Source organism: Coregonus lavaretus (assembly GCF_964263955.1).
Source record: "Coregonus lavaretus genome assembly, chromosome: 40".
Lineage (NCBI taxonomy): Eukaryota > Metazoa > Chordata > Actinopteri > Salmoniformes > Salmonidae > Coregonus > Coregonus lavaretus.
The window spans coordinates 1,482,303-1,494,895 of record NC_140027.1 but is presented as its reverse complement, the minus strand read 5'-3'; the positions used below and the strand labels follow the sequence as shown (position 1 = coordinate 1,494,895).

Sequence of the window (12,593 nt, the reverse complement as noted above, 5' to 3'; positions counted from 1 at the left end):
CCCCCCCCCCCCTTTACTCCAACCCCCCCCCCCCAAAAAAAAACATTGTAAAGTGGTTATCCCACTGGCTATAAGGTGAATGCACCTATTTGTAAGTCGCTCTGGATAAGAGCGTCTGCTAAATGACGTAAATGTTAATGTAAATGTAAATGTACTGGTACCCATTGTAAATAGCCATTGTAAGTTATCATTACTCATTGTATTTATTATTATTTTTCTACATTTTTGTCTCTGCATTGTTGGAAAGGGCCCGTAAGTAATCATTTCACTGTTAGTCTACTCCTGCTGTTTACGAAGCATGTGATTAATACAATTTGATATGATTTTGATCCAAAGGACATACAGTATTACTGTGTTATATGTTACAGCTTCTCTCTCCTATCCGCTCAGCACAATACATATAATAGCTATTGTTTTGCATTGCAACGCATCATTATTATATATTGATTGGGCTGCAGTTGACAAATGCTCCAGATCAGCAGAGCTAGGAAGACTGAGCCCTGGGGGACTCCATGTCAACACAGGCAATACAGGCTGACTTCCACCGGCTGATGTTAGCTACCTCCCAATCACAAAGGGATTTACATCGGGCAAAGCAGGTTAGGCAAGTGCCCATTCTAATAATGACGCTGTCATTGATTAATCAATTAATTACCTAGCCAGAACTAACAAAGAAGCAACGAAGCCTGAGGTCCCTCTAGGACTCCCTATGGCCGGGTCTGGCTTCAGTGTGATTAGGAACCTCCCCCAATTTATTGACAGGCTGTCAAGTGAAGTTATGATGTTATGGTTGGTCTGGATAATAGTTATAAGGGACCAAGTGAGTCCAATGAGGGTACAGTTTCCAGTTAAGGACATTACAGCACCACAGAATCACAGCTTTGGTAATGCAAGTCAAACAAAAACATGGTGTCCAGTTTAGTACATTATAGTCGTGCAGACTCCTATGATGTTCTGGTTACACATTAATACTAATCTCTCCTCACTTATTATTCGATTTTAGATTTTAGATTTTAGTCATTTAGCAGACGCTCTTATCCAGAGCGACTTACAGTTTTAGTGAGTGCATACATTTTTTCATACTGGCCCCCCGTGGGAATTATTATTAATATAATATATCAAGTGTTATATCAATGTATATACACTGAACAAAAATATAAACACAACATGTAAAGTGTTGGTCCCATGTTTCATGAGCTGAAAAGATCCCAAAATGTTCCATATGCACAAAAAGCTTATTTCTCTCAAATGTTGTGCACAAATTTGTTTACATCCCTGTTAGTGAGCATTTCTCCTTTGTCAACATAATCCATCCACCTGACAGGTGTGGCATATCAAGAAGCTGATTAAACAGCATGATAATTACACATGTTCACCTTGTGATGTGGACAATAAAAGGCCACTAAAATGTGCAGTTTTGTCACACAAACAGAGCATGTGAGCGGAGTGGAGCGGGAGCGAGCGGGGAGCGCGAGCGGACGGATTTTGGACAGAGCGCAGAGCGGTATTTTTAAAAGGACAGAGCGTCGCCCTATGTCCCGCTCCAATTTCGCACTGCTCACACCACGAGTCTGAAGCATGCTCAAGCCTGACCAGAATCGATCTGTGTCTTGCACAGTCATCAACAGTAGACTATTTTCAGTCAAAACTCGGCTCAATAATGGAGTTCACCAAGTACTTCAAAAAGGAAAATGAGAAGTCATACAGGTGTACTATTAATATAAAACTAACTAACAATGATAATGTGGTTCAAGAAAAAGAATGTGGTGACATCGTTTCAGTCAGTAAAGATTCATTTTGGAATCTAAAAAGACACATCTCTCGAAAACACGAAAGTGTGCTACGTGAACACGCTGGGAAGAAAGCAAAAGGTTAGCAAGTTGAATAGGGTAACTTGTAACAAAAGTGTAAAGTAAATATAGCCTAATATTCAAACAATTTTTTTTTGTCATTCAAAGTAGGCCTAATATATGGTTTGTTTAATTTAATTTGTGTCGTCCATGAATTTGTATTTTATAGAGCAAGAGGAGCAGCAGCAGCAACAAGAGAAAAGGGTTGAGGAATTCAAAAGTTTCTTCACTGCACGCAAAGGCCCAACCATAACAAGGGAGAGAAAAAGAGAGCTGGATGTAGCATTTTTTAAAATGATTTACATGGACTATGAACCGCTGAGTAAAGGAGAACGCGAAGTATGCAACACTTCGCCAGCGCAGCTCAACCGGGCTACACCCCCCCATGCTACAACACCGTACGGGACACCCTCATGCCACATGCCCTGGAAGAGATGGAAGCCAAACTGCAAGACCTACTGCAAAATGGTGATGGGCTCGTTCTGTCTGCGGACATTTGGACCAGTAGAAGAGGGCACAGCTTCCTTGGCATCGTGGCCAGTTTCATTGATGGGACGTTCCGGGGGCACACGGTTTTGTTGGGCTGTGAGCACATACAGGGGCACCATACCGCAGATCGTATTTACCAAAAGTATGAAAGTGTACTGAAATATTGGAACGTGCAACGACGTGTGATTCGGGTCGTCACTGACAGTGCCAGCAACATGATCAAGGCATTTAACCTCCTCCCTGGCACTGAAGAGGAGGCGGAGGGTGAAGTGACCGCGGATGCCAGCAGCAGTGCAGAACATGAAGAGGAGGATGAGGGACCACCTGCGCCCTCGCAAGTCCATGTGGAAGTGATAACCTCTAATGTAGAAACTATGATAAATCAGTACTTTACTGTGTCAAATTTACATCTGAGATGCCCCATTCACATGCTTCAGCTGGCGATCAAAGACGCCATTAACGAGCACGACAACATTAATAGGCTGTTAGTGAAAGTCGGGCACCTGGTGAAAAGTGTACGCAAGAGCACCCTGAACACAGAGGAAACCGACCAATTAGGTGTCCGCCCCACAAATGCCTGCGCCACTCGATGGAGCAGCCAGCTGCGGATGATTCAGTCGTTAATCCGGTTGTTCCAAAAAGACCCGTTATGGCAAAACAAACTCAAGTCTAATGTTGCTAACATCACCCTGAATCAAGTACAGCAGCTGACGCACCTTGTCAGTGTGCTGACACCACTAGCAGACCTCACAGACAAAATGCAGAAGGAGCTGGGGAACCTGGGGATGATCCTCCCTGCTGTCACAGAAATCAAATCCCTGCTCACCGATTACACTCACGCTGCACTTCCAATGGGCATCGCTGCTTTTGCAGAAACATTGGCAAACAACGTGTCAATTCGCTATGGAATATACTATACTGATAAACATCTCATTTTAGCATCAGTGTTAGATCCCCGTTTCAAGACAGAATGGATAATCCGAGATGAGTCTGTATGCAACAAACTCGGGGAGATCCGCGACCTCCTCATAAAAGAAGTTGAGGAAATGAATGCTCCCAGCGGGACACACGAGACAGACACCCCACCCGCCGCTGACCTGAATCCCGAGCCTGAACCAAAAAGAGCTCGCCTGTTCGGGTCATACTTCAGCGAGCAGCTACGCATAACCGGAGACGCCAAAGGTGAAGTCGAAAATTACCTCTCATCCCCGAGACAGAACCCAGACGCAGATGTTATTCGATTTTGGAAAGAAAACTCCACGTCTTTTCCCCGCCTGGCTAAAGTAGCTCGCATTGTGTTCAGCATCCCAAGCGGGTCTGCGAGCGCAGAGAGGGTTTTCTCCGCTGCTGGCCTGCTGTCAAGAAACCACCGCATGAGTCTGAAGCCTCAGACATTGGCCAAACTTGTGTTCTTGAAGGTGAACTCAAAAGAACTGTAGATAAGGAAAGCAATTCATTTTTTTAAATTTTATTTTAAAGTTTGACAATGGATATAAGACAATTTTAATTTTAATCCACGTGCAAGCTGCGCAAAAGTTCAGTTATCAGAATTTTGGCCTAATAGTTAATTTACTTTTAAAACTTTGATGTATAGCCTGTATATTTTTATTTATATAATTAGGCCCATGATTCGTTTAATTTTACAGGACTTTTTGTGTATATTCCTTCTTACATAGGCTAGGCCTAATTTGTAATTTGAAATAAAACATTTCTATTTGGAAAATGTTGTCGTTGCTCTTTAGTTCTTTGGGAGGTAAGGCTGTGGTTTAAGCTAAAAGTGAAATACATGCAGATTTTTTTCCTTTTTTGGAGCGAGCGAGCGGGCGATTTGAGTGGAGCGCGATGCAAACTTCGTTGAGCGCTGAGCGATAATGAGCGGACTGGCCTGATGTGGCTTTGAGCGGGGGGAGCGGAGGGGTGAACAGCTCCGTGAGCGAGGAGCTGAGATTCTCACCGCTCCACTCCGCTCATATGCTCTGCACCAGTGGCGGCTCCTGAAAAAATTCTCAGGAGGGGCAATTTTTCTGATGATTTAGGTGACCTACACACATTTTAAAAAAGATATGTCCAGCAACAACATGAAGACAGGGGCAGCATATAAGTCAATACCAGAAGCATTTATTGACTGATCTGGGGAGATGGATTCCAGTTTCTGTGACAGATTATAAATAATCTCTGATGCCTTTGTTATATTAGCTTTTGGTTGAATGTACTGTCGTAGTAAATATATAATGTTATAGCTTGGTCTGACTAAAATCTTGTGCATGACCCATTTTGTGTTGGGCGTTTGTTTTCAATCAATGCTGTTCCTATCCTATAACAATGGACAAAAGAGTCCTATCTTGTCAGCCTTGTCAGCAGGTGGCCAAGGACAACACCCACGCCATAGGTCTCTCAGTTCTTCCAACTCACGAGTTCTTGCTCTGAGGACACACACACACACACACACACACATCATCACTGATAACACACACACACACACACATCATCACTGTTAAACACACACACACACACACATCATCACTGTTAAACACACACACACACACACACAAAAATCCCCTCTCTTTAGGCTGAACATTTGAAGACAGAGAACCCGACTCAGAGCCAATGCAACAGTGGAGGGGACCTCGCCCAACTCATCAGGACCAATCAGAAGATCAGAACTACTAGATTCAACCTACATCATTTATTGTATAAAATGTCAGCACACAATGTTTTCGGGGCTCTCTTCAGATAGCTCCCTAAGAGTTTGACGAACGAGTCCGTGCACGCGATTCCAGATATCTTTACCTCTGAATAAACTGCCTTTATTATACCATATCCACCCTGTCCAAAGTCTCTACTTGGTCTCAGTTCTCCAGTAAACTTGTGATTATCAACAGTACACAACGGTAACAAACAATTGGGGGAACTCACGGGGCAGATAGTAAGGTCACAGTGACACAGAAAGCAGTTCAATGTCGGGGCTCGGGGGTACAGAGTCGCTCTCTTACCAGGATCGATTTTCCCTGTGACTGTCAGATCGAGGTCCGCTCCGACCAGGGTGAAGCCGGCCGGCTCCACTTCTCTGTCCGGGACTCTGTCATCCAGCCAAGTCTCCCAGCTGTATTGGATTCCGCTGCCAGCAACGTTTTCATTATTTAGTCCGTTCGTAGCGGGTATGTACACGATCAACAAGATCAGTCCAAAACCCACCACTCGAAATCCATGGTTGGCAGAATGTTTGTAAACTAAGTGTACAAATTAAAAACATAAAATAACGCCACTAAGTGTACAAATTAAAAACATAAAATAACGCCACACTGCAGGTCGCAAAGAGACGCTGCTAGCCGCTATTTGCTTAGTTACGTTCATGGTTACGTCACGTATGACGAAAGCGCGTAAGTGCAAGCCCACAGACACCCATAGAGAATGTATTGAAAGCTTTGAAATTTGAAAAAAATAGATTTTACATGACAGGCTATGAGAGACTTCTGGGCGATTTTCAACCTGACTGAAATCGCCCAAAAACGGGCGGGGCCATTTGAAGCACGACTTTAGCCTGATTTGACATTTAGTGGCAGTCAGATCAGATTACAACACTGATAACTACTGTTGCCGTGATATAATTGATTAGAAAAAAAATCCCTTCCTTTTCCCGTTTGGCAGTGTGTCGCCCATATCGCCCTATTGAACAGGCCGTCCCTGCTCTGCACACAACACAATGCCACAGATGTCTCAAGTTTTGAGGGAGCGTGCAATTGGCATGCTGACTTCAGGAATGTCCACCGGAGCTGTTGCCAAATAATTGAATGTTAATTTCTCAACCATAAGCCACCTTCAACGTCGTTTTAGAGAATTTGGCAGTACGTCCAACCGGCCTCACAACCGCAGACCACGCGTATAGCATCGTGTGGGCAAGCGGTTTGCTGATGTCAACATTGTGAACAGAGCGCCCCATGGTGGCTGTGGGGTTATGGTATGGGCAGGCATAAGCTACGGACAAGGAACACAATTGCATTTTATGCACAGACAAGATCCTGAGGCCCATTGTGAAATCCATTTTTTTTAAGGTATCTGTGACCAACAGATTGCATATCTGTATTCCCAGTCATGTGAAATACATAGAATAGGGCCTAATTAATTTATTTCAATTGACTTATTTCCTCATATGAACTGTAACTCAGTAAAATCGTTGAAATTGTTTCATGTCACGTTTATATTTTTGTTCAGTATGTAACCTCTGATTTCAGTCTAGTCACTGTCCCACTTTGGAATCAACGCCTGGACCTTATTTTCACAGCACAACAGAACAAAAGGCCGGTGCATTGTCAACCTCTTACGAAATACGCAATCAGTAAACATTTCAGCCCTTGACGTTTGTGTACACTTCAAAGTCAATTAAAAGTGTTATTGTTACTCACTCTGAACGTTGAAGTTTCTCAAAGAGATTGATTTTTAAATATTTGCTTTTCACTGTCTCTATCACCAGCTGCTGAGCTAGAGAGCAAGAGTGAGAGAGAGAGCTAGAGAGAGAGAGAGAGAGAGAGAGAGAGAGAGAGAGAGAGAGAGAGAGAGAGAGAGAGAGAGAGAGAGAGCAAGAGAGAGAGAGAGAGAGAGAGAGAGAGCAAGAGAGAGAGAGAGAGAGAGAGAGAGAGAGAGAGAGAGAGAGAGAGAGAGAGAGAGAGAGAGAGAGAGAGATATGACATGTGGTCAGGAAGTTTGTGAAATGTACCATATAATAATTAAATAAAAACAACTATCACAGGAGACTAATGGATTCTAATTAAAACTCATACAGTCTGACTTGACACCGCTGGCATTTATATAAAAATGTATCATTGCTTTTCTCTTCCCTGCCTTTAGAAGATAAAAAAACAACAACAACCTAGCAGTCCTATCAACACCCCTTATCTTATCTTCTCTACGTTATTATAAACATAGCAAAATGAGCTAAGCAGAGAGACAGATGAATGAATGCTGAACTTCTGTTTATCTAGTCATGTTTAGATTAGAAGAAAAAAATAAAAGATAAAAGATGTGCTAGAACATGTGTTCATGTGTTCTATTATAATGTAATTGTGAGTTATTATACTAATATACTATAATTACCATTCAAAGTCGTGGGCCCGACAGATACACGACTCAGCAGAGAGGACTTTGGCATGGTCTTTTCCCAGCATGCAATAGTTTCCTGGTCTGCGTTTCATATAGATCTGTTTCTGGCCCATCACACACGGCTCTCCCTGTGAAACACATACAGGATATTAATTCATATAGTACACACACATGGGATGTCATTTTCAAATGTCAAATTTAACATAGAACAGCTCAAACCACTCTTATGTTAACCTATTGAGCTTATTGTAACTACCCAAACACTGTAAGTACACTGTATCTACCATGTTAAATCATTGTTACCCAGAGCAAAATAGGGGAGGGTCATGCTTTTTCATTTTCAGTCAGGGGGAGGGATTAGTATTGTTTTATTTAGTCCAGGGGAGGGTCAGGTAATTTGTAATCGATTAAATGTCATATTGCTCAGGGTTTGAGAATTAGTTGCTTATTATAGTATCTCGATGTGTGCCCGATGACGCCCCTCATCCCTGATTCTCTGCTGTGCAATATCAAGTGCGCCTAGTGTGGTCTCAATAAAATGATCCATAGCCTAAACTATACAGTGGGGAGAACAAGTATTTGATACACTGCCGATTTTGCAGGTTTTCCTACTTACAAAGCATGTAGAGGTCTGTAATTTTTATCCTAGGTACACTTCAACTGTGAGAGACGGAATCTAAAACAAAAATCCAAGTATTTGATACATCAGAAAAGCAGAACTTAATATTTGGTACAGAAACCTTTGTTTGCAATTACAGAGATCATACAGTGGGGGAAAAAAGTATTTAGTCAGCCACCAATTGTGCAAGTTCTCCCACTTAAAAAGATGAGAGAGGCCTGTAATTTTCATCATAGGTACACGTCAACTATGACAGACAAAATGAGATTTTTTTTTTCAGAAAATCACATTGTAGGATTTTTAATGAATTTATTTGCAAATTATGGTGGAAAATAAGAATTTGGTCACCTACAAACAAGCAAGATTTCTGGCTCTCACAGACCTGTAACTTCTTCTTTAAGAGGCTCCTCTGTCGTCCACTCGTTACCTGTATTAATGGCACCTGTTTGAACATGTTATCAGTATAAAAGACACCTGTCCACAACCTCAAACAGTCACACTCCAAACTCCACTATGGCCAAGACCAAAGAGCTGTCAAAGGACACCAGAAACAAAATTGTAGACCTGCACCAGGCTGGGAAGACTGAATCTGCAATAGGTAAGCAGCTTGGTTTGAAGAAATCAACTATGGGAGCAATTATTAGGAAATGGAAGACATACAAGACCACTGATAATGTCCCTCGATCTGGGGCTCCACGCAAGATCTCACCCTAGTGAATGACCTGCAGAGAGCTGGGACCAAAGTAACAAAGCCTACCATCAGTAACACACTACGCCGCCAGGGACTCAAATCCTGCAGTGCCAGATGTGTCCCCCTGCTTAAGCCAGTACATGTCCAGGCCTGTCTGAAGTTTGCTAGAGTGCATTTGGATGATCCAGAAGAGGATTGGGAGAATGTCATATGGTCAGATGAAACCAAAATATAACTTTTTGGTAAAAACTCAACTCGTCGTGTTTGGAGGACAAAGAATGCTGAGTTGCATCCAAAGAACACCATACCTACTGTGAAGCATGGGGGTGGAAACATCATGCTTTGGGGCTGTTTTTCTGCAAAGGGACCAGGACGACTGATCCGTGTAAAGGAAAGAATGAATGGGGCCATGTATCGTGAGATTTTTTGTGAAAACCTCCTTCCATCAGCAAGGGCATTGAAGATGAAACGTGGCTGGGTCTTTCAGTATGACAATGATCCCAAACACACCGCCCGGGCAACGAAGGAGTGGCTTCGTAAGAAGCATTTCAAGGTCCTGGAGTGGCCTAGCCAGTCTCCAGATCTCAACTCCATAGAAAATATTTGGAGGGAGTTGAAAGTCCATGTTGCCCAGTGACAGCCCCAAAACATCACTGCTCTAGAGGAGATCTGCATGGAGGAATGGGCCAAAATACCAGCAACAGTGTGTGAAAACCTTGTGAAGACTTACAGAAAACGTTTGACCAACAAAGGGTATATAACAAAGTATTGACAAACTTTTGTCATTGACCAAATACTTATTTTCCACCATAATTTGCAAATAAATTCATAAAAAATCCTACAATGTGATTTTCTGGATTTTTTTTCTCATTTTGTCTGTCATAGTTGACGTGTACCTATGATGAAAATTACAGGCCTCTCTCATCTTTTTAAGTGCACAATTGGTGGCTGACTAAATACTTTCTTTCCCCACTGTATGTTTCCTGTAGGTCTTGACCAGGTTTGCACACACTACAGCAGGGATTTTGGCCCACTCCTCCATACAGACCTTCTAAAGATCCTTCAGGTTTCGGGGCTGTCGCTGGGCAATACGGACTTTCAGCTCCTTCCAAATATTTTCTATTGGGTTCAGGTCTGGAGACTGGCTAGGCCACTCCAGGACCTTGAGATGATTCTTACGGAGCCACTCCTTAGTTGCCCTGGCTGTGTGTTTCGGGTCATTGTCATACTGGAAGACCCAGCCACAACCCATCTTCAATGCTCTTACTGAGGGTAGGAGGTTGTTGGCCAAGATCTTGCGATACATGGCCCCATCCATCCTCCCCTCAATACGGTGCAGTCGTCCTGTCCCCTTTGCAGAAAAGCATCCCCAAAGAATGATGTTTCCACCTCCATGCTTCACGGTTGGGATGGTGTTCTTGGTTGTACTCATCCTTCTTCTTCCTCCAAACACGGCGAGTGGAGTTTAGACCAAAAAGCTCTATTTTTGTCTCATCAGACCACATGACCTTCTCCCATTCCTCCTCTGGATCATCCAGATGGTCATTGGCAAACTTCAGACGGGCCTGGAAATGCGCTGGCTTGAGCAGGGGGACCTTGCGTGCGCTGCAGGATTTTAATCCATGACGGCGTAGTGTGTTACTAATGGTTTTCTTTGAGACTGTGGTCCCAGCTCTCTTCAGGTCATTGACCAGGTCCTGCCGTGTAGTTCTGGGCTGATCCCTCACCTTCCTCATGATCGTTGACGCCCCACGAGGTGAGATCTTGCATGGAGCCCCAGACCGAGGGTGATTGACCGTCATCTTGAACGTCTTCCATTTTCTAATAATTGCGCCAACAGTTGTTGCCTTCTCACCAAGCTGCTTGCCTATTGTCCTGTAGCCCATCCCAGCCTTGTGCAGGTCTACTATTTTATCCCTGATGTCCTTACACAGCTCTCTGGTCTTGGCCATTGTGGAGAGGTTGGAGTCTGTTTGATTGAGTGTGTGGACAGGTGTCTTTTATATAGGTAACGAGTTCAAACAGGTGCAGTTAATACAGGTAATGAGTGGAGAACAGGAGGGCTTCTTAAATAAAACCTAACAGGTCTGTGAGAGCCGGAATTCTTACTGGATGGTAGGTGATCAAATACTTATGTCATGCAATAAAATGCACATTAATTACTTAAAAATCATACAATGTGATTTTCTGGATTTTTGTTTTAGATTCCGTCTCTCACAGTTGAAGTGTACCTAGGATAAAAATTACAGACCTCTACATGCTTTGTAAGTAGGAAAACCTGCAAAATCGGCAGTGTATCAAATACTTGTTCTCCCCACTGTATGTTATAGGACTAGGCTACATTAAGAGCATGCTAGGAGAAGCACATGGCAAAGTTATATTTCTAAGAAAATGTACTTCCTTCCTGAGTTTTGAAATGGAAGACTAGGCCTACTGATGTCCTGTTTAGTTTGAGAGGGAGAGAGCAAAGATGAAAAGGAGGACTGGAGGTGAGCTACTGATATAATTGAAGCTATTTATCAGAGTTATTGACCTCACTAGAAGCCATATTCAAGTAATTTACATACCTTACATTACCATGAAGCAGCAGCAGTTTAATTTGACTTTACTAACAACAATAGGGCTTTGTGTTGAAGCCTATTTCTTCCTATTCAAGAAATAAGAGGCAGGCCTACCTGTTTGACAGATGGAATGATAGTCAACTATCCATAGACTTTGTCAGCCAATTCCTTCTATCACCATACACTCCTTAAATATCACAGTGTCAGTGAAGAGCTTGGTGTATTAAGTTAAAACCAGGGCTCGAATACAGGGGGTATGTGAGGGTATTGTGGCTTTTGTTAAAGAAAATGGCTAAAAGTGTAGGCCTACCCCCTTGTTAACTTGTTGTTTTGGGGGAAATATATACGGACCTGATTATATAAAGTGATCTATAACGATGCGTTAGTCCGCAACGCTTTATGTTAGAAACAAGCTGTAAAATTCCGGGTAAAGACGTGACTCCGATGCATGTGAGATATTTTTGGTTCGTCTCTATGACATTCAGAGGCTGTGCTACAACCTTCTATAGCCGAGGAGACAATAAATGTACTTGGGAAGTACTGTGTGATTCTGTCACTATCAAATGACGTTCAACCTTTCAACAGGCTATTAAACAACATACTAACTCTAAAATCAGTCAGGAGCAAGCCAGTTAGCCTAAGAAGGAACAGAAATGTATTATTATATTATTATTATTTCCAACCTATAGCCCGCCATTTAAGAAATCAATTGTGAAACATATGTGACATGCAACAGGCTGGCAGGAGCGCTCAGCATTTCAACAACACATCAACAACAGTACTTCAACAACATGCTGATACATTTTGCATTTTGGCTATATAATATATATATATACAGTTGAAGTCGGAAGTTTACATACACTTAGGTTGGATTCATTAAAACTTGTTTTTCAACCACTCCACAAATTTCTTGTTAACAAACTATACTTTTGGCAAGTCGGTCAGGACATCTACTCTGTGCATGACACAAGTAATCTTTCCAACAATTGTTTACAGACAGATTATTTCACTTATAATTCACTGTATAACAATTCCAGTGAGTCAGAAGTTTACATATACTAAGTTGACTGTGCCTTTAAACAGCTTGGAAAATTCCAGAAAATGATGTCATGGCTTTAGAAGCTTCTGATAGGCTAATTGACATAATTTGAGTCAATTGAACGTGTACCTGTGGATGTATTTCAAGGCCTACCTTCAAACTCAGTGCCTCTTTGCTTGACATCATGGGAAAATCAAAAGAAATCAGCCAAGACCTCTGAAAAAAAATGGTAGACCTCCACAAGTCT

The 12,593-nt window shown here is 42.4% G+C and overlaps 1 pseudogene across 1 annotated transcript in view; it reads right to left on the bottom strand.

Moving 5' to 3' along the window:
- LOC311113343 (VPS10 domain-containing receptor SorCS3-like) overlaps window positions 1–12,593 on the bottom strand; it is a 181,694-nt pseudogene that overhangs the window by 24,822 nt on the left and 144,279 nt on the right. Inside the window, exon 9 of the transcript in view lies at window positions 7,431–7,564. The product of the transcript in view is annotated as a VPS10 domain-containing receptor SorCS3-like (transcript). The remainder of the gene's footprint in view (window positions 1–7,430; window positions 7,565–12,593) is intronic.